This window comes from Cyanistes caeruleus, unplaced genomic scaffold (genome assembly GCF_971803275.1).
Source record: "Cyanistes caeruleus unplaced genomic scaffold, bCyaCae1.hap1.1 HAP1_SCAFFOLD_76, whole genome shotgun sequence".
Classification (NCBI taxonomy): Eukaryota; Metazoa; Chordata; class Aves; order Passeriformes; family Paridae; genus Cyanistes; species Cyanistes caeruleus.
The window spans coordinates 1,261,622-1,283,969 of record NW_028255888.1 but is presented as its reverse complement, the minus strand read 5'-3'; the positions used below and the strand labels follow the sequence as shown (position 1 = coordinate 1,283,969).

Sequence of the window (22,348 nt, the reverse complement as noted above, 5' to 3'; positions counted from 1 at the left end):
CAAAATTGTGTGTGGTAAAAACAATACCAAATCTTGGGGAGAGCTTAATGTTCATGTTGTAATACCTACCACACAGCCACCAATTAGATTGACTCCAAAAATTTCTGAAACCGGACCCTATGTAATCAGGAAAACTGGCCAACAACAAATGCTATTTAATCCAGCATGGTCTATCAAACTGTGATGGATTGGCATTTAAGAAAACAAAGAGAAACACCTAAGGAAGTTCAAACCGCTGGAGCCTGATGGGAGTTTGTCTCCTAGCCAACAGCTGGTCATTTCTAAGAATTGACAGCAGTTCTTAACCATTGAAAAGTGAGACACCACCTTAAGACCTAAGCCTGGGAATTTCTTGGTCTCTTTGTTTCCTGTCTGTGAAAGGTAACTGAGCTTTAGCTGGCTTCCCGTCCCCGGTCCAGCCCATGCGGCCCGGGCAGGGGCTGGGCTGGGCCTGCCGCGGCTCCCGGCCGGGAGATGGGGCCTGCGGGGCTTGCCCCGGGCTCTGGCCGAGCCAGGCCGGTCCCTGGCTTGGCTGCAGTTTTTGCTGTGACTGAATTCACCAGAGACTGCCAAGTAAGGAAAGAAAAGAACCCGCGGCGGGCTGAGACAGTGACCACACTCTCCAGAGCAGCCATGAACAATCTTCCATCGCAGAGATCACAGAACCATCTACAAAGCCTGGGCAAGATTTTAACTCTTTCATCACCCAGATGAGACTTTCAGATTAATCCTTTTTTTCCAGAAAAAGAAAAATATAGTAAACAACATGTAAAGAGACTTTATAAACTATCAGAGACAGTAAAGAAAAGAGTTAAGCTTCAGAAGAGGTAGAGAATAAGGAGATGCTTTAATTAAGCTGAAATATTTTTCTGTTAAAGTTATGGAGATGGACAATAGTGTTCTGAAAAAACTCCTTTAATTCATGACAGAGTATATAGGGAGGAATGGAGTGTTCAAAGTGTAGATTTTGAGCAAAAGGTGGAGGAATTGTGATACAGTGAAGTGCTGGAACAGAGTGGGGAGAAGTAATAGTTGAAGATTTGAAGCCTTGAGAGGCAAAGAGAAAATTTCTTTTTTCCAGGGAAGCTCACAAAGACAAATGAAGAGAACTTTTGCCTTTGAATAACTCATCCTTAAAAATGACATCCCTAGACTCATGGCCCATAACACACCTCAGAGTGATGTGAAATGGGAGGAGAAAATATGATGACAGATTTCTGGACATCAGAAAAATAGAAAGCTATAACAAAAATAGTTTTCTTGTGAGAAACTCCATAGATTAGCAGAAGAAGACTTCTGTTTCTCTACAAAGGCTGATGAAAAGACTCTCAGGGATTGGGACTGTTTTAAACACCTGAGTTCCAAACATTTTTGTCTCTATGTTGTCATTTGAACGAGGGAATGGTTAAGTAGTGGGGGATAAAAAGGTTTTTCTGGAGGTTTATTCTGGTGTTCTTATTCTTGTAGTTTTGTTAATGAACTTACTTTATTCCTTCTAAGTTTTAAGCCTGTTTTGCTCTTGTTCTAATCCACATCTCATAGCAAGAAATAAGTAAATTTTCTAGTAATTTTTTAGTTACTGCTTTAAAACCACGACACTTTTGTAGTCTAAAAGGATTGCTCCTTTGAAAAAGAAGCCAAATTTTAAATTATAATTTACTTTTTCTCTCTTATTTTTTAAACCTCTTCAGGGCTTCATATAATTCTATTTTATAGCAAAAAGAACATTTGCCAAAAAAGCTTTAAAACAAATAGCCAAGCACTGATACACGGTAAAATGCTGATCTTTTTATCTTTTTTTTTACCATTTCTTATCAGTGTTTTTTCTTCTTCTTTTCACTGCAATAGCATCACAAGTAAGGAGAAAGAAAAAAGGCCACAGTCCATCATCATTTTCATCATTTTACAGAAATTTCTAAAAACTTTTGGGAATGAGGATGGGCAAAATCAGAACTACAAGAACAGGAGGCAAGTCCCATCAGAAAGAAACCAGGATTTTCCTGGAAAAAAAAATGCAATAACATTGATAAACACCAAAAAAATTCCCAAATAAAATGAAAAATTTGGGCCCTCCCAGGCCTTGGTAACCTGTTGTGTTGGAATTTCTCCTATTCCACCTCCAAGTTATTCTTTTCTCTCGCACTGTATTAGGAATGGCGAGGAGTACGACACTGACTCCCTTAGCTGCATTGTCCAAGAGAGCAAAGTTTATTATTCTTAATCTACTTTTATACACATGGTTGAGAAGGTCTGAGAGGTAAAACTCCCATTGCTCATTAAAGGTACACATCACCTTCATTGCTTAAGTGGAACACCAGCCCTTGACTAACACCTGCAAATTGGTGTCCTTTACCAAGAACTGTTGGGATTCCTTCTTATGCTTTCCCAGGCCAGAGAGAGAAGCCTGTGTGACTTAGTTTCACACAGGCTCTGTGCTCCCTGCCTGCTTTCAGCATCCATATGCATCCAGTGCATTTGGTTGGAATGTTATCCTTTTTTTCCCTTCTTAAAAATGCTTTTTGTCCCAGTTCCTTTGTGCTTGTTTCTACTGCGATTTCCCCATTCCCAGCACTATCCGGTATTTTTCTGGATCTGGATTCTCTCCTGCCTCACTCCCCGCTGTCTCAGACACCTGAAATCCCGCCCCCAAAAAAATCCCCAAAACTCTCAGAAGACTGGATCAGCACAACTTGTATCAGCACCATCACCAGAGTGTTCCTCGACAAACAGGCAGATTATTTGGGATGAGAACCCATCATCCAGCAGATCCATGAGTTCCTCCAATGTGGAGCTGGAAAAAGCTGCTAAAATCAGGATTTTGCCATTCTGGGAGTGTTTTGGAGCCCAGGTTTATTCCCATGGGGAATAAAATCCTTCCTGGTTTGAACCAATCCATTTGGAAGGCTGCACATGGCTCACCTGGACTGGGAACAACTGGGGAAAAAATGGGAAAATCATGGATTACAAACATGATAGCTCCATCCCTCTGGAATGCTGCACATGGCTAACCTGGGCTGGGAAAAAGCAGAAAAATCCTGGATCACACACCTGAGGGAGGGGTCTCTTAATCCTGGCTCATCCCACAAACTTCCATTCCTCAATCAGGGAAGGATGGATTAGGGAAATCCCCTGTCCAGGAGCACCTATGGCACCTCCCAAATAAACATTTCCTTCTTTTTCCAGTTCCAGGAACTGAAATCCTGGATTATTTCCCATCAGGAAATGGGGTTCATTAAAGATCAGGTCTTTTCCCAGCATTCCGGTCTTAAGCACTCCAGCCATTCTGCTATTCTCTATCCCAAGTGTGATTCAGAGGGTTGGGATCTCCTGGAAAAGGGGATTGATGGTTTGTTCCTTGGAAACCCCAGGGCTCTGGTCCTGGCACATCCTGGCATTCTCACCCCCCTCAGATAAACCTGCTCCAATCTGGAGCCCCAGGGAAGCTCCAGAGCAGCCGGCTGCCAGGAACAAGGCAAATCAAGCCTGGGGGCTGCTCATGGAGCTGGATCAAGATGCACCTGGGAGCCCTCAGCAATCCAGCCAGCACCACACGGGCAGGAGGACACAGATGGTGCTGCCAGGCTGGGACAGGGCTTGTGCCTTCAGCAGAACCACCAAAGGCCAAGGGGCTTCTGGCCATTTTCCCTGCACCACTGCATACCTGGGCAGCTTGCTGAGCACAAAGACCCTTTTCCCCCTCTTCCCCTATGCCCTGCAGACCCTGGGCAGCAAAAGAACAGTCTTGCAGTCTATTTATTAGAACACATCTTTTATTTATACACTACAGAAAAATGATAAAATAACAGTCTTGAAATAAATGGAGAATGCCTGCTGGATCAGGCGGCCACAGCAGACAGAGCCTCCCAGATCACGTCCCTGTGGAGCTCCAGCAGCACAGCCAGGCACAGCCCCACGGACGAGGCCGTGTTCTTTTCCCAGCTGTGCATCTCTTTAAATACCTTCATGCAGTCTTTGGTTATTTCACTAATGGTGTGGGTGGGATTCTTATTTTTCTTTTTGAGAATTTCTTGGAAGGCTTCCTGATACAAAATGAAGGTGCCATCACTGATCTTTGATGGGATAATATCTTCCTAGTGTTTTTTCAACTGCTTTATTGTGGTTTCTTTACGCTTTGATGGCTTTTGAATTTTTTCCTGTGGCTGCTCTTCTGTTTTTCTGTTAGTTTGTAATCCAATTGAGGCTTGTTGTTTTAACATCAGATAGCATCTCTTGTCACTGATTTGTTTTGCAGTTTTGGATGGGATGTGTTCAGCAATCAGTTTATTAATGTTTTTATTACCCTCATATTGTTTTATTAGTTGGATTAGCAGATTTTCCTCCTCTTCACTCCAGCATTTCTTGTGGGCTCCTCTTGCTGATGTTTCTTTTGGTCTCATGGCTTCTAGCCTCTCCTGGTTTCTGACTGCTGGATGTGCAATTCTTTTATGTTGTCCCAGTCCAATTTTAGTTTGAAAACTCATCTGGCATACATTGCAGGGCCATTTTCCTGGGGATGTTTTTTTTATTTTACCTTTGCATTTTGGATAGTGGCAGGCAATGCTGTGAAAATTTGTATTTTCCAAATCACATTTGGTGCATTTAAATTTGCATTCTCTAATTCCATGTGCTCTGAGTAAATGTTCAATTAATCCAGGCATTTTATTCGTTTTAATACCGCAGCACGGGCAGGGTGGATTCTCATCTGGAACTGATATGACAGGGCAGTCTTCTGATTCCCCATTGTTTGGTGGTTGAATAGTGGTTTCCTCTGGCTCTGATAAAACTGCTGCTTCTTCCTGGGTGGGTGGGGGTGTGGCAGTCTTTTCCTGGCTCTTATCAATCCCGTTATCATCTAGAGATAAGCAAGTCATTGTATCATCACAGTACACATCAGGGTATTCCTCCAGCCCCTCCCGCCCCACACAATGGGCATTACATTCTTCGGCACAATGCATCGAGCTGTAGAACTCCAGTTTTAAACTTTCCAAACCTCCCTTCCCAATTCTGAGGGTTTAAAATTTGGGTTTTGTGGCGATTTTATATACCGGTCTTTAAAATTAGTTTGAGTTGCCGTGGACACACGGAGTAGCTTTAAAGCCTTTACCGTGGTGCCGTTTCAAAGTAAAACTAAGTCCAATTGAGGGAATATTGACTAACAGCACCCCCTCAAGCGCTGTCAGCTTTGCCCAACTTGACCGCGGGCTCGGTTTCAGGCAGGGAGCTTTTAAGGAGCTTCTGCCGATAACTTTTCGACGCAAAATCGTGAAACTGCACTTTGGGTGGCGAGTCCAAAGGCAGGGAGGCAGTGAAAAACACAACCTCACTCACACTGGGGCAGAAATCAGCTAGTTACCCTTGCGGGTATCCAGCGGGACCACGAGGAGGTCTGATTTCAGCGGCTAGGCCCAGTTAGGAATGCAAACTTACCTCTGTTAAGAGTCATAGTGACTCGACTCGAGTCGCCGGCAGAGGCGGCGAGCGGGCGGCCGCTTGCACAGGCCGGCAACGGGGCGTCCCCACCCCGCGGGGAGCAGACACGGCACCAGCCAGCAAGCGGCACCTCGGGGCGGACAGCGGGGAAAAGGAAGCAGGCGGAAGCGGGCGGTGGGACGCGGCTGGAAGCCGCCGGCCCCCGGCGTGACTCGACTCGAATCCCCGGCAGAGGCGGCGAGCGGGCGGCCGCTTGCACAGGCCGGCTCTTGGGCGCTCCGCGCAGGTCTTTGGCCCCGGGCCCGCCTCCGGGGGCTCGCCGGGCGGCCCCGCCCTCTGACGTCACCCTGCCTTGGCACCGCCTTCCGGGCTTTCCCCGCCCCCCTGCGGCTTGGGTTCGGGCCGCCGCCGTCGGCCCCTCCCCGCCCACGGCCCAGGCGGCTCCTCAAGCGGCCGGCCGCTCGGCACCGCGACAGCGCCTGCGGGGGCTGAGGAGCGGGCCGACGGGGCCGCCGGCGGCTTGAGGCTCGGTCTCCTCCCTTTCCGAGGAAGCTTTCTCGCCGGCGCTCTCTCGGAGGCTTTCGCTCCGACGGCGGCTTCCTTCCCGCTCGCCCCCGGCCGGCCCCACCGAAACCTGCAGGCGGACGGCAGCCCCGCTGACCGAGCCAGCCGGGCAGAAACCGAGGCGGGAGCAGGGCCGCCATCTGCTCGGGCCCAGACGCGGGAGGGAGCGCCGCCGGCTTCTGAGGGCTCCCTCCTTCCCTCTCAGGGAGACGCGAAGGCGGCGAGGCGCTCAGGCCGATAGGGGAGAGCCGCTCGACGCGTCACACGGCGGCCCGCCGGCCGACAGCAGGTCTGCCCGGCCGCCGGCCGACAGCAGCCACCAAAGGCCGCTCGCATGCCACTGGGCTCCACCCCAAAGGCCGCCAACTGCCGCGGGCCGCTGTCCTGGTTTAGGGCAAATTTGGGAGAAAACCTCCAATGGGCCTCCCCCCGGGAAGCAAACCCAGGTGGCCCTTTTCTCCCACCCCTCAACCGGTTCGGAAGAGATTTCTCTGAGAGAAGTGGAAAAATCCTGTTTATTTCACAGGCACAACTCTACCCAGCACAAGAATGAATGATGTCAAATTACAAAACCTCTCGCCATTCAGAAGAGATGACGAACTTCAGAGGGTCTCTTTCCTGTGGGTGTTCGCTCTGTTATCAGTCCCTCTGGTGCTGGAAAATGCCGCTGCCCAAGCTGGGCTCCCGGTAGTCCACGGGTGCAAGCTCCCGGTGCTCCCCCGACTCCCCAGTCCAGAGCAGGTTCGATTCGTTTCAGAAAAAGGGAAAGAAAACAGTCCAGGAAGACCTCTCTGCTCCGGCTAGTTGGAAAGCCAAGGCGATCTGTGTCTTGTTGTCTGTCTGTGCTGTAGTCAAAACTCCCGATGTGTGGGGAGCAATTACAGTCTGATAACAGGCTCAGTGCTTCTTTTCCACTCACTTTTAGATGGAATATTAAGAATACAAAATCTGTGTCTGGGTTAGGTGGACGAATGGGGATACAATTTAACATCATAATCAACCCAGGACACGGGGGGTCCCTCAATTTTTTTTTTCTGGAGGTTCACCCCCTCCCCCAATATTTCCTCCATCCCCTTCCCCCCAAACTGAGGTGAGAAAATATTTTTTTAATTTTTTCTCTGGCTTTTTTTTTTTTTACCTTCCCCCCCCCCCTTTTTTTTTTTCCTTTTTTCATCTTTTTATTTATTTACACTTAATTTGGGGGGCCGAGGGGCAGGAATTTTGGGGTGGGGTCACCTGGGGGGACAGGAAACAGGGAGACCCCACTCCCCAAAAAAACGGGAAAAATCCTGAGATTTCTGATGTTTCTCCCCCCACCCAAGGTGTGAAAAAATTTATGTTCTCAGATTTTTGGTGATTTTTAGGGAGAGAGTTGCAATTTTGGTGGAGGTTTTGGGAAGGCTTGCTGGTTTTTTGGGGAGTTCTCCCAGGATTTGAGGTGGAATTGGAGAAATTTGGGGGTTCAGAGGGAAATTTGGGGTTTTGGGGCGAAACTCTGAAGGTCCTGGGGGGAATTTTGGGGTTTTAGGGCAAGAATTTAAGGATTTTTTTTCTAACATTTGGGTGTTAGGGGAGGAAGTTTGGGACTTTGGGGAGAACTTTGGGGTTTTTAGGGAGAGGATTTGGGATTTGGGGAAAAAAATTGGGGATTTGGGGGGGAAAATTTGGTGGTTTTGGGGGGAAATTCAGGGGTCCTGGTGGAGTTCTGATTTTGGGAAGGGGATTTGGGGAGGATTTTTTGTCTTTTGGGGGAATTTCCATTGATGGGGAGAGGTCCTAATCCCAGTGAGGAGGGGCATTTTGGGGAGGCCTGAATTTGGGGAGGGGTCTCAGGGAGGATTCCCAATTTTGGAGTGAGATTTGGGGGATTTTCCAGCGATGGGGAGGTGTCTTGGGGGTGGGATTTCGGGAGGGGTCTCATTGGGGCACCATCCTGAGCTGGAAGCGGGGGAGATGTTGGGAGTGGAATTTGGGGAGCGTAATAAATGGAAATGATTTGTGCTAACTAAATTGTAACTATTTGGAAAGTTATTATTAGAAGCAATCAAGGGAATTGGTGATACAAGGCAGATGTACCCCTTTGCAGATGTTACGTGTTGAAATTAAGGTACAGGATGTAGTTTTGAGATAAGTGGTGTCCCAAGAAGAAATCAACCTTGAGATGGATAAAGTTGGAACAACTTTAGGCATAGGCCTGAAGATTATGAAGTGTAAGACTAATTAGTGGAACACAATGCTTATTTACATAACACTTAGTACCCATGCAAAACCTGTAAGGTTATCCAGAAGACAATGAAGATGAGCGTAAGCCTTCATCCAAAATACCATCGAAAGGAGACTGAAGACCCCCTAGCAACAAGTGAGGCTTGCGCCATGAAGAATAGTGATGTAAAATTAAAGAATCAAAAACAGGAGGAGACTTAGGGGAAACATGAATGAATATGTATAAGCATACAGTATATAAGTTTAGTTTGAATTGCTTTGTTTTGGTACGTGAGGCAGGGTGAGAAGCCCTGCCCATACCCCAGTCAGTTTTGCTCATGCTTTAATCATACTCAATTACTAGCAAATTATATTCACATATATATATATATATGAAGATATTCACTACATTGTACTCTTTTACTGAATTGTTTTCCTTTTATACCAAATTTCTATTCAATCCACTAAATAGTATTATTTTATTATATTGCATCCTTGTGTTCAATTCACTAAGTTGTATAATTTTTTCCCTTGTTATTTAATTGCTGTTAATTCAATAGATCTTGTTGTCTGATTTTAATTTCATTTACAACAGCACCAAGAAGAAAAGGGGCTTACTGAGAGCAAGCAAACTTAATCCTCTGCCAGGACACAAATTTAGAGGGCAAAAAATTAAAAAACCCCACAGCATCAGCCCAGCTTCCCAGTGAGAAGGGTTGGAACTCTCTGCCCTCAACACTTCCCCAGCAGGTTTACAAAGGTAACTGGGATCTAAGCTGTGCCCTCTGAACCAACAGAGCCAACCTCCCTTCAAGCTGAAAAACCACAGCCCCAGTTATAGCCCTGGGTGCCTCCTGTGCCCCAGAGAATGGCCCGGCTCACCCGGCCCAGCCTGGCCCGAGCAGCCCGGACTGGCCTCAAGGGATGGGCTCCACCTGCCCGCTGTGCCCACAGGCCGGGCCCAAGGGCTCACAAGAGGCTTCCTCCCAGCTCTGCAAAACCTTGGCCAAGACTGTCCCCTTTGCTGTGCTGAGAAGAGTAAAAAACCCTCTCAGTTTAACCCCACTGCACTCCTCCTGGGGAATCCCTGCACACCTTAGGAGAGAGCCCAAATTTTCCCTGTGTGCCTCATGAGGTGCAGGCCCAGGTGATGCCACTGAAGGAAATGTTCCCTCACAGCCCAGGGACGCTCAGCACGGGTTCCCCCAGCCCCTCAGGGCCCCACCGCTGGTCAGGGCAGCCCCTGCCTGGCTCCTGCCTGCCCACACCATGGTCAGCCCTGCCTGCTCCTGGACATGGAGCTCAGCCAAGGCTGGTGCCGTGTGGGCTTTGCTGGTGGTACCAGCCGGACACTGGGGTGACAGCTCCATCTCTTTATTTGAAAAAAAACCATGGGCCAACCCCTGCTCTGGTGGACAGGGGCTGCCCAATTTCAGTCCTGGCCAGGGAACAGGGCCAGGGGGCTCAGGGGCAGAGGGTCTCGCTTGGGAGGTGTGGGTCTTGGGATGCCCTCAAGACGGGGATGCAGCCGCAGCACAGCAGATGGGGAGAGATGTGAAGAGCGAGGATAACAGGTCAGCTTCTCAGAGACTAAAATCTTTGGCTGCTCTTCTGAAGCTGCAGAGGTGCTCCTGTGGAGAGAGGAGGTGGCTGAGGCCCCCAGCTACTGCTGGCACTCAGGGACCCTCCTGCACAGCAGGGCCCAGAGCGGCCAAGGCTCCCCAGCACCGCTGGAGCTGCTGGCACAGCTTGGCCCAGCTGGACAGCTGCCCCTCAAGGCCCCAGCGAGCAGGGGATGGCTCTGGGCAGGGTCCCTGACCAGGAGCGGGCCCCAGAGCACCTCTGCCTTTCAAGGGCAATCTCATCCCCGCTGTTTCTCCTGCCCACCTTGCTTTGCCTCTGCCTGCTGCTCCTGGGGCTGCTCTTGGCCAGGCAGCCTGAGTGGGAGCCAGCACTGGCTGCAGCCCCAGCGGGCTCCCCAGGACAAGGCCCAGCAATTAAGAGGCCAATGAAAGGCCTGGGCAGCAGCAGAACTCTCAGCAGACTTATTTGGGCAACCAAGGCCTATCCACAAGTGCACAGCAGCCTCACTGGGAATGTTTCCTGACTATGAGCAGCCTTTCAAGAAGCTGTTTGAGGCCGAGATTGCAAAACACTCACCGTTTTCCCTTCTGGCAATACCAGATTCTGGCACAGCACATCATCAGGAAAACTGCTCCACCAGCCACAATGGCCATTAACTTAATCAAACCATCTGTTCCCTGGTAGAAAACTCTTCTCATGCTCTCCCAGATCTTCTGAGCATGTGCTGTGGTGCCAGCTGCATCTGTGGGAGCAATGGGCAGCGTGAGCCTGTGCTGTGCTCCACTGCTGAGCTGGCAGCACGCTGGATACAGCCAGGACGTTCTCTGTTTCCCCCAGTGCTGGGGCCTGCAGGCACCTTGCCACCCCTTGGCACAAGACTGCTCAACCCCCTGAGCTCGAATGGCACAATTTCTCTGTGCTGTGCTGGTCTTCTCCAGGCAATACTTGTCAAAGACATGGATAAGGATCAGGAAAGTGCCCACGGTTTTGGAAATGCTCCAGGGCCACCCCTCTTCCAAACAGACCCTAAACCTGAACTAGCCTGAGACTGGAAATTTTCAAGGGATCTCAAGGTGTGCGTGGCCCATGCTGCAGTTTGGGCTCCCTGTCACCTGATGCCAAATGCCTTCCTGCAGAGGCTGGGGAGAAGCTGCAGCCAGGCCAGGCTGGGAATCAGCCCTACAGGCCATGAAAGCAGCATTGGGGCAGCAAGGCTGCCATGGATCCCTTCCTGCTGTGCCGGGCACACGGCGTGTCCTGATGTGCAGAGAAAGCCCCTGGCTGCTGAGTGTCAGGAGGAGGCTGAGGGACATGGACCCACCATGGCATCCCTCCAGATCATTCAGGACTATGTCCAGGTATTTGAGTTCCCCCATTGCTACATTACTATCTCCTATAGGTTTGTTCTTCTTTCTCAGGGGACCATTATATAAAGTATTTGCATTTCCCAGGAATGGATCCCACAGAACCAGTGGTCAGCCTGTGGGATCAGCAGGGAGGCATCACACACCCCAGTGATGGGAGCTGGGCTTGCTGGCAGAATTTAGCTCAGGAGCTGGGAAAGTCCTCCCTGCAGACACACCTATAACTCAACAGCCACAGAAGCTTCAGTCATGTCTGCTGATCTGCACAGGCAGCACTGAGCCACAGGAGCAGTGAGAGGATCACGCAGGGTGAGGGCACAACCATGTACGGCTCTGTCCTGGCACCTGCAGAGATGCCACCGTGGCCGAGCCTTGGGCTCTGAGCTGGAGGCTCGCCCAGGGGGAAAGGCCTTGACCTACCCTCATAATCTTCCTCATCATCAGGCTCAGTAACTGATATGGATGGGGAGTCCGGATCATCTTCATCATCAGGTTCATCTGCAAAGAAAGTCAGGACAGAAAAACTCCCGTGACACTGCTGAAGATTCTTCTTCAGGCTGGAGTGGCAGTGAGTACACCCAGGTGACTGCTGCCCTCCAAGGCACTTCCTCATCTCTGCCTTCAACTCAGTAGCAAGGGCAGGGGGACCACGTGCCTGCAGTGGGCCCACAGTGGGATGGAAGGAGCCCCTTGCATGGCAGTCAGGGGAGAAAGGACTCCCTGGAGCTGCCAGCAGCTCTGAACTGAGCCTCAAGCAGGGCCAGGGCTTGGCAGCTGGAGCAGGAGCATCTCAGGTTCCCTGGGGCCAGAAAGGAGCCACACAAGGCAGAGCCCCAGGGCACAGCCCTGAGCCCAGCCCTTCCCTCTCTGCTCTTCTCCGTGGCTGCACAGAGCACACGGAAGGAGACACTGGCATTACACACAGGAAGAGGATTGACAGCTAAATGCTCCTTCCTCCCACTGACAGCAATGCTGTGGGATCACTCAGGGCTCCAGAAGGGAGCAGGGCAAGGTTTCCAGAATCCGTCAACCTTCAGACTCTTAAAGGAAATGGCACATGAGTGAGCTCTTGCCACCTTGACACGGATTGTTCTGTGCGGAAAGGGACATCGAGAACTTGCCTCCAGCATCTGGCAAGGTCTTCAAACCGCCATTTACCAGCACTTCCAGATGCTCCATGTCACCATCCCAATCTAGAAGGGAGCACAGATCAGAACCATTCCATGGTGAGCTGGGATCCCCTTCTGCCTTAGAGAACTGGGCACTGCAAGGGGGTCGGGGAAGGCCATGGGAGCCAGATGTCAATGGACATGGCCAAAGCTGCAGAGGGGCCTGAGGAAAGCTCTGGACTGGCTCTGGACATTCTCAACACCTTTTCCATGCTCTGTGCAAAATCCCTGAAAGGCAGGCACTGCCAAGGAGCAGAGATTTACATCTCAAGCCTCAGCAGGGCTCAGGCCCAGAGGCACAGCAATTACCTCCTGGGGCTGTGCCTGGCATGGCCTCCCTTCCTGCAGCAGAGGCTGCCCATGAGCCACTGCTTCCTCCGGGAAATGGCACCTTCAGCACAGCCTTTGGGTTCATCTCTGGAGGAAGGAAGAGCCACAGCTCGATCAGATAGAACCATTCCCCGTTGAGGAGGTGGCATGTTCAAGTGGCAATATTTGTTAAAGTCATGGTTAAGGATCAGGAGAAAGGCCAGGTTATGTGGGCTGGCCGGGGCCCTCCCTCCTCCAAACAGCCCCTACACCTGATCTAGCCCAAGACCGGGAAATTGCAAGGGATCTCTGGCTGTGCATGGCCTGTGCTGCAGTTTGGGCTCCCTGTCAGCTGATGCCACATGTCTTCCTGCAGGGACTGGGGAGAAGCTGCAGCCAGGCCAGGCTGGGAAACAGCCCTGTAGGCCATGAAAGCAGCAGTGGGACAGCAAGACTGACATGGATCCCTTCCTGCTGTGCCAGCCATAGCATGTCCAGATGTGCAGAGAAAGCCCCCAGCTGCTGAGTCACAGGAGAAGGCTGAGGGACATGGACTCACTATGGCGTCTCTCCAGTTCACTCAACATCTTATCCATGTGTTTGGATGTCTCCAGCGACTTACTATCCTCTGTAGGTTTGTTCCTCCCTCTCGGAGAACCTTAACAGAAAGTATTTCCATTTCAGATGAATGGATCCCACAGAACCAGGGCTCAGCCTGTGGGATCAGCAGGGACACACCACTCACCCCTGTGATGTGAGCTGGGCTTGCGTGCAGCAACCAGAAAAGGAGCTTGAAATGTCCTTGATGCAGACACACCTGTAACTCAACAGCCACAGAAGCTTCTGTCACCTGGTTTGTGACAGGTTGTCAATGATTATTTCTTGTTGGGACAGTGAGAACATACCTGCATGGGGCTCCAGAGGCTTAAAATCTTCATGCAGCCAAGCTGCTGGAGGAGCCTTCCTACCACCCTTGTCTAGAAAGGAGCACAGATCAGAACCATTCCATGGTGTGCTGGGACCCCCTTCTGCCTTAGGAAACTGGGCACTGCAAGGGGGTCGGGGGATGGCCAAGGGAGCCAGATGTCAGTGGACATGGCCAAAGCTGCAGAGGGGCCTGGAGAGCTCTGGGCTGGCTCTGGACACTCTCCACCTTCTTTGCAGGCCCCATGCAACATCCCTGGTGGGGCAGCGGCACCAGCCCAGGGCCCAGGGGCTCTCCCTGCCACAGAGGAAACCATTAAGCCCTGGGCCAAACTGCAGCATTCAGTGCCACAGACATCCCTACCTTCCTCCTGCCCTCTCTCCTGCCCTCCGTCCTTCAGCTGGGACAGCTCCCCCAGCCCAAGGGGACAGAGCCAGGCCCTCTCAGGGCACACTGGAGCTTTACCCTCCCCTCAGCCCTTTCCCCACCATGGGCATTCCTTGAAGCCGCTGCCAGGTTTTGGGATGTGTCTCCCATGGAGGGACCTCAGCAGAACTGCTCAGTAGCCGAGTGCCCTGAGCCTGCTCAGGATAATTCCTCTGCACTGTGCTCACACAGCCAAGCAACAGAGATGGCAGCTCAAGCCTCAGCAGGGCTCAGGCCCAGAGGCACAGCAATTACCTCCTGGGGCTGTGCCTGGCATGGCCTCCCTTCCTGCAGCAGAGGCTGCCCATGAGCCACTGCTTCCTCCAGGAAACGCTGCCTTCAGCACAGCCTTTGGGTTCATCTCTGGAGAAAAGAAGAGCCACAGCTGGATCAGGTGGGGCTGTTCCCCAACAGGAAGGTGGCATCTTCAAAAGGCAATACTTGTCCAAGTCATGAATAAGGTTCAGGAAGCCATCAAAACTTTGGAGCCATGCCAGGGCCCTCCCACCTCCAAAGAGCTGCCATTCCACATCTACCCCAAGACTGGGAAATTGCAAGGGATCTCTGGCTGTGCATGGCCTGTGCTGCAGTTTGGGCTCCCTGTCAGCTGATGCCAAATGCCTTCCTGCAGAGGCTGGGGAGAAGCTGTAGCCAGGCCAGGTGGGAAACAGCCCTGCAGGCCATGAAAGCAGCAGGGGGCAGTGAAGCTGCCATGGATCCCTTCCCACTGTGCCAGGCACGGCGTGTCCAGATGTGCAGAGAAAGCCCCTGGCTGCTGAGTGTCAGGAGAAGGCTGAGGGACTTGGACCCACCATAGCGTCTATCCAGTTCACTCAGCATCTTGTCTTCTGTGGGTTTATTCCTCCCTCTAGGAGAACCTTAACAGAAAGTATTTCCTTTTCAGATGAATGGATCCCACAGAACCAGGGCTCAAGCCTGTGGGATCAACAAGGACACACCACTCACCCCTGTGATGGGAGCTGGGCTTGCGTGCAGCAACCAGAAAAGGAGCTTGAAATGTCCTTGATGCAGACACACCTGTAACTCAACAGCCACAGAAGCTTCTGTCACCTGGTTCATGACAGGTGGTCAATGATTATTTCTTGTTGGGACAGTGAGAATATACCTGCATGGGGCTCCAGAGGCAGAAAATCTTCATGAAGCCAAGCTGCTGGAGAAGCCTTCCTACCACCCTCATCTAGAAGGGAGCACAGATCAGAACCATTCCATGGTGTGGTGGGACGCCCTTCTGCCTTAGGAAACTGGGCACTGCAAGGGGGTTGGGAAAGGCCGTGGCAGCCAGATGTCGGTGGACATGGCCAAAGCTGCAGAGGGGCCTGGAGAGCTCTGGGCTGGCTCTGGTCACTCTCCACCTTCTTTGCAGGCCCCATGCAACATCCCTGGTGGGGCAGTGGGACCAGCCCAGGGGCTCTGGGGACTCTCTCCCTCCCACAGAGGAAACCCTCCCTTAAGCCCTGGGGGAAAACCATCCCCAACACTTCCCAGGGAGAAGGGAGCACTGTCCCGGGAAAGGGGACCGAGGCTGCCGGCTCACCTGCTCGCCGTGCTCGCCACGGAGCAGCCTGGGCAGCCCTGTCAGGCAGGGCCACTGCCAGGAGGAGCAGGAGGAAGAGGTGCAGAGCAAAGGCCATGGTGCCTTGCCCACTGCCAGTCCTGCAGCTCTTGCTGCCACCACTGTCCTGACACCACTGTCCCAATGTCAGCACCGCTGCTGCCACAACAGTCGTGGTCAAAGACTGACTGCTCAATCCTTGTGGTGCTGTGCAACCACGGGTCTCTGGGAGCTCTGTGACCTCAGAGCCTGCTGTCACCTCAGCCTGCTGTCACCCCAGAGACTGCTGTGACCTCATGGCCTTGGCTGTACCCCCTGAGTGTTCTCCCATCTGTACTCCAATCTGTACTGGACTGATTGTAAATCTTTGACTTCATCAAAGGGTCATTGCTAAACAAAACCTTGGTTTTGCCTGCTGACATTGCTGGTCATGTTCTGTCCCATGAGATGCTCTTGATGGTTGCCTCTTTTCCTGGGCATGGCACTGGAGGAGGTCCAGGCCCAGGTGATGCCACTGAAGGAAATGTGCCCTCAGCCCAGGGACACTCAACACAGACTCCCCCAGCCCCTCAGTGCCCCGCTGCTGGTCACAGCAGCCCCTGCCTGGCTCCTGCCTGCCCACACCGTGGTCAGCCCCGCCTGCTCCTGGACATGGAGCTCAGCCAGGGCTGGTGCTGTGTGGGCTTTGCTGGTGGTACCAGCCAGACACTGGGGTGACAGCTCCATCTCTTTATTGGAACAGAAGAGCTGTGTCAGGCCCTGCCCTGGCAGGAGGGACCCACCTTCAGTCCAGGCCACAGAGCAGGGCGGGTCCCTTCAGGGACACAGGGCCTTGCTTTGGGTGGTGGCAGCATCTGCACAGCAGCAAGCTGGTAACGCAGCTGTGACAGGGATATCACGTATGGGCATGGAGATGTGAAATGTGAGGTACAGGTGTCCCTGAGGGAGGTGTTGGCCTTTCCTGTGAAGCTGCAGAGGGGAACCTGTTGAGAGAGGAGATGGCTGAGGCCCCAGCTGCAGCTGGCACACAGGGACCCTCTTGCACACTGGGAGATTCTCACTGTGCTCAAAGTTTCCCTCTGAAGACTAAGAGCTGAATGTGGATGGGCTTAGCAACTGGTCTGCAGGCCAAAGAATTGAGGCAGCAGAAGAACAAATTGACAAAATACAAGTTTATCCATAGCAAGGAAGAAAGCAAAGCCGTTAGCATGGAAACCAATAAAAAAGGATATAAGGGGTATTTACAGTTGTAATAAATGGAATTGGTTCGTGCTAACTAAATTGTAACTGTTATTAAAGTTATTATTAGAAACAATCAAGAATCAGTGTTACAAAGCAGATGTACCCCTTTGCAGATGTTACATGTCAAAATGAAAGTACAGGATGTAGTTTAGAAGATACATGGTGTCTCAAGACCAAAATGGCCTTGAGAGGGACCAAAATTAGAACAAATTTAGGCATTGGGCCTAAAGATTAGTAAACATAAGGCTAATTAGTAGACTAACATAACACAAGGCTTAGTACGCACATGCAAACCTGTAAGGTTATCCAAAGGACAATGAGGAAGAAGAGAAGCCTTCACCAAAAGACCACCAAAAGAAGACTGAAGACCCCATTGCAACAAGTGAGGCATGTGCCGTGAAGAAAAGTGATGTTAAGTCAGAAAAATCGGAAATAGGAGGAAACTTGCAGGAAACACTAATGAATATGTATAAGCATACAGTATATGAGTTTAGCTTGAAGTGCTTTGTTTTGAAGGTGAGGCAGGGTGGGAAGCCTCCGTACCCTGGTGGGTTTTGCTTATGCTTTAATCATACTTAATTACTAGTAGATTATATATATAAATTTTATTTTTTTATTAAACTGTATTATTTTACTAAACTGTATTCTTTTATACCACATTACTATTCAGATTAGTAAATGGTATTCATTTTTAATTAAACTGCCATTAAGCCAAGGGACCTAGTTGTCAAAATTCTAATTTCATTTATAACAATATTTTAGCAAAGAAAGCTGGTACAACAACATTGGTATTTAAAAAACATGACGCAATATGAGCTATATTAACAAAGAAGGCACCTTACAGTGACAACATTCTACTCTTCAGACTGTAAACATCTTTGTGTACTGATCAGGAGGTCAGGATTTGCTCTTTACAATCCTGATGCTGAATGTCTCCGTAGGCAGTCTGGTCACAGAGAAGAATGAATCCCTTGCAGGCTGCCCCTGTTTGGACAACCTGCTCCTCACCCCGAGCCTCAGCATGTCTGGCATGGCCCACCTGGGACTGACATCCCAAAACATTGATAACATTTCTCTTTATAATTTTTTCTTTATGAATAAAATCTAATTAATTAATAAAAATAAAATTTTATTATTTTATAATAATATTGTTCTGTATTTTTAGAACCTAATTTTTATATTTATATGAAAGAATTGATACATTTTTAGCAACTAAAAACATTATCATTCCTTGGTCAAAGTACCACAATTCCCTTCATTAATTAATTGATCACTATTTATCCCTCTTTATGCTAATTACACCTATTTTTAGTCCTTTGATCATATTTTTTAATCATTTTCTCAGACAGGATAAAAGGGACCACTTTGGGGTCCATGGAAACTTTTCTGAGGAACATTTGGGGCAGTTTTGGGTCTGGGGAGGGAATTTAGAGAGAACTTGGTGGTCTGGAGGACACTTGGGGGAGCCAGGTGGGCACTTAGGGATTCTGTGGGACAATTCGGGGTCTGGGGGAGCACTTGGGCATCCAGGGGGGCGCTTGGAAGTCAGGGAGGGGAATCTGGGGACACTTCGGGGCCCGGGCGAGCACTTGGGGGGCTGTAATGGGGAATCTATGGGCCGCGGGGGATGATGGGAGTTGTAGGCGCCGGTATAATACGGTTTAATGGGGCCGCGGAGCATCACGGGAGTTATAGGCTCAGCTCCAGTGGATTCCGGTGGGTCGCGGGACACGACGGGAGATGGAGTCATGGCAGAAATAGCGTTCCATGGGCGCCGCGGAGCATGATGGGAGCTGTAGTCCAGGAAGTGGCTCGGAAGGCGCGTTTGGCGGTGTGGGGAAGCACTTGGGGAGCACTTCTGCGTCCGAGCCGTGGCTGCAGGTCCTCGGGCGAATGTATACGGCTCGGGAGCACTTGGGGGGAACCTGGATAGCTGTAACCGAGCTCTTTAGGGCGCAGGGCACAGCAGGAGGTTTGGGCGTGGAACTGTGTTCTGGGATGATGGGAGATGAATTCCCAGCCGTGTCTGGAAGGGGCATCTGTGGGGTCGGGAGCATTCAGGGGTCCAGGGAGGTTTTGGGGGGTCCCGAACGGGCGTTGAAAGGGACTCAGGGATCCTGGAGGGTTTGGGGGAGACTTATGGGACATATGGGGGGCGATGCTGGGGTTCTAGGGAGTGCAGGGCTTATTTCCAGTTCCTCACAACCTGGTCTCAATTGCCCCCTGCAGTCTCCTACTCACTGCCAGGACGATCCCAGTATGATATCCCAGTATGATGTCACTACACAGCCAGTGCAATCTCAGCCAGTGCCAGGATGATCCCAGTACAAACCAGTCCCTGCCATTGCTGCCACTCCTGGGATCCCCCAGCCCTCTCTGTGTTCCCCCCTCCCACATCTCCCCAGAGGAGCCCCAAGGGCTGGCAGTCCCCAGCCAGGGTCCCCAGCCAGCCTCAGGTTGGATCTGCAGACCCAAATTTTCCCAGTTTCCCTCTCCTTTTCCCCGGGCCGGGTTCCCTCCATCCCCAGCGGGTGGGAGCAGCGGAGAGCCCCGCGCTGCCCATCCCGACCTGTCCCGGCTCCATCCCCACTCCTCCCATGGGCTGTGAGGGGTTCGGGAATGGGGCACCGAGGGTGTCAGTGCTCCTGGGGGAGGAGGGGGAGGAGGGATGGAAGAGGAAGGATGAAGGAGAGCAAGAAGGGATGGAAGTAGGAGAAGGGAGTGGTGTTAGGGAGGAGGTGGAGAAGGGAGGAAGAGGCAGAGCAGGAGGAAGAGGAAGAGGAGGAACAAAGGAGGATCAGAGAAAGGAGAAGGAACCACAAGGTCCAGCACTCCCTGAATTCACAGCCCCCACCCGTGGGATCATCACCCCGCATCCCACAGCTGACCGGAGTGGGGGAGCTTGGCCCTGATATCCTGGAGGGTTCCTGGGTTAGGTTTTTTTGTGAGTGATGTTTGAAGAATGAAGAACTCCAAAGCTGTATGCAAAATGCCCCTTGGGGGAACATTGGGGGGTCCTGGTGGCAGCTGCTGGCAGAGGCAGCCTGGAGGAGCAGAGCCCTGTGTCCCCCAGGACCCCAAAGTGGGGAGCCCAGAGAGGGGGAGCGCCACAATTCACGGGACCCTCAACAGCCTGGAGAGGGGCAGGGAGGACTCCTTGGACCCCCTGCACCCCAAAGCAGAGAATAAGGGGAGAAGGGACCCTGAAGCCCCAAAAACCTCCAGCATCCCTAAGTGCTGAGATGGAAACGGGTAACTTCTCGGATTCCTGGCACTCCCAGCAGCCTGGGGAGGGCAGGGACCGAGTAGATTGGGGACCCCCAGTGCAAGCGTGACCTCCAGGAGCTGGGATGGGAGGGAAACCCTGAACACCAAAGGGGAGAGACCAGAGATGGAGAACTCCTGGGAGGCATTTTCAGGGAAGAATCTTGGTGTTTGGGGTTTTTTATGGACTCCAGATGCCCGGTGACTTCTAGAGATGAACATGGGCAGAATGAACCCCCTCAGCCCATGTGCTCATGAATCGTATTTTTCCCCAAGCCAGGATTTCCTATTCTCAAACCCTGGCCGGATGGAGAAAGAGGCTACAAGGAAGAGGAAGATGCCCCGGAACACCCAGGCAGGTGAGGAGGAAGTCAGTGCCCCTTTCCCCCTCTCTCCTGCTCCATCTCCCAGCCCAGCATGGCCCCCGGCTGTAGGACAATCCCGCTGCTGACGCTGTCCTGCCGGGGACACACTGGGGAGATCTCCTTCCCCTTCCCTCTGACATGGAGGCAAATCCCATCCTCTCCTTGTCCTTCCTCCTCCAGACAAGGAGCTGAGGATGGAGACCAGGGAGGACAAATCCCCACAGCAGAACCTCATGGAAGAAGCTGATTTTAGCAGGTCCACAGCACATAAATCCAACGGGGAGGAAAATCCCTGGAGATCCCGCAGGACGAGGGAATCCAAACCCATCCCAGGGTGCTCTGAGGAGGAAAGACCCACCCTGTGCCAGGAAGGCGGCCGGAGATCCAGCCAGGCCTCTGAGCTGGTGGTCAATGAGCAGCTTCAGGATGGGGCGAAGCCATACAAGTGCTTGGAGTGTGGGAAGAGCTTCAGCTGGAGCAACAGCCTGATCCAGCATCAGATGATCCACACTGGGGAATGGCCCTACGAGTGTGGGAAATGTGGGAAGGGCTTCAGCTGCAACTCCGAACTCATCATCCACCAGCGCAGCCACACTGGGGAGAGGCCCTACGAGTGTCCCGAGTGTGGGAGGAGTTTTCGGATCAGCTCCAGTCTCCTCGTGCACCAGAGGATTCACACAGGAGAGGCCCTTCTGCTGCCCTGACTGCAGCAAGGGCTTCAAGCACAACTCCACCCTCATCACCCACCGGCGCATCCACACTGGGGAGAGGCCCTATGAGTGTCCCCAGTGTGGGAAGAGATTCACCCAGAGCTGTACCTTGACCAAACGCCAACAGAGGCACCGGTAAGGGAAGCCCTGCGAGTGCCCCAAGTGCAGGAAGAGCTTCGTGCGCTGCCCCAGCTCCATCCCCCATCAGAGGACGCACGTTGGGCAGAGCTCTCATGACCCACGTTCACAGTGATCTGTGTTGGGAACACACTGGGCTGGTGGTCATTTTAGTTTGGTTTCAATTATCTTTTGGTTCATCTTCATCCTTGTAAAACAGACAAAATTGGGGTAAAAATCAACAAATTCAACAAAAGCATCTTAAGCCTCACTTTTTACTAGTGTTTCAAGGTAATCTGGGATTTAGGGAGAAACTTGGGGGTTGTGGTGGTATTTGGTGGAGTTGTCTCCATTTCTTGGCACTCAAAGGGATGAGAGGGTTTGATCTGCCACCTCTAAACCACTCCAAAATTTTACCATTCCACAGCCTCTAAGGGTGTGATGCCTTAAGCTTTAGCTTTCATATTTTTCATATTCTGCGCTGCCTAGGTTTGTAGTTTTGAACTTCATATTAAGTGTTGGTGAGCTCTCTTCACAGAGTAGGTAGACAAAACAATTCCTTTTCTAGCTTGATACCAAGGGCAGTTGTTACAAGTTTCAGGCCCAAAAGCATAAACAAGGGTGGACTAAAGGAAGAAAACAAGAAGGATGGGACTTCATCATCTGAAGCTGTAATTGGACAATGAACCCAAATATGCAGATGGACCTAAGCTTACAAAAATGTGAGACCTTACAATGAGTAGTTCATCCATTTTTGTGGCCATTTTTGGTTGATCTTGGGTGTAGCCCTGGGCAGGCTCTTGTATACCCAAGGTATATCCTTTAAGGCCTTATAATAAACTTTATTCTTACCTTTGTGCAGCCTCTGTTCTAGGTCAGCCTTCTGAAGGCATCAGGTGGAATGGGATTGGAAGGGGACTGGGCGAAGTGGGATGTAAATCAGGTGGGGTGAGATGGGCATTGGGTGGGGCAGGATGGGTGGGATAGGGATTGGGAGGTGTGAAATGGGCAAAATAGGGGTTGGGAAGGAGGTCTTGATGTCCAGCAGAGATGAGATGGGTTGGCCTTGGGATTGGGGAGGTGGGGTGGGGTCTGCAATGAGAC

General features: G+C 51.4%; 1 protein-coding gene and 2 long non-coding RNA genes across 4 annotated transcripts in view; all 3 read right to left on the bottom strand.

Moving 5' to 3' along the window:
- LOC147646911 (uncharacterized) overlaps positions 1 to 22,348 on the bottom strand; it is a 117,674-nt gene that overhangs the window by 33,243 nt on the left and 62,083 nt on the right. The window lies entirely within an intron of this gene.
- On the bottom strand, positions 3,753 to 5,797 carry LOC147646915 (uncharacterized). The gene is made up of 2 exons (XR_015281755.1): positions 5,428 to 5,797; positions 3,753 to 4,852 (listed from the first exon to the last, which is right to left on the bottom strand). It is a non-coding gene; the product is annotated as an uncharacterized LOC147646915 (long non-coding RNA).
- On the bottom strand, positions 13,188 to 13,584 carry LOC147646914 (uncharacterized). Its single transcript, XR_015281770.1, has 3 exons — positions 13,528 to 13,584; positions 13,368 to 13,439; positions 13,188 to 13,280 (listed from the first exon to the last, which is right to left on the bottom strand). It is a non-coding gene; the product is annotated as an uncharacterized LOC147646914 (long non-coding RNA).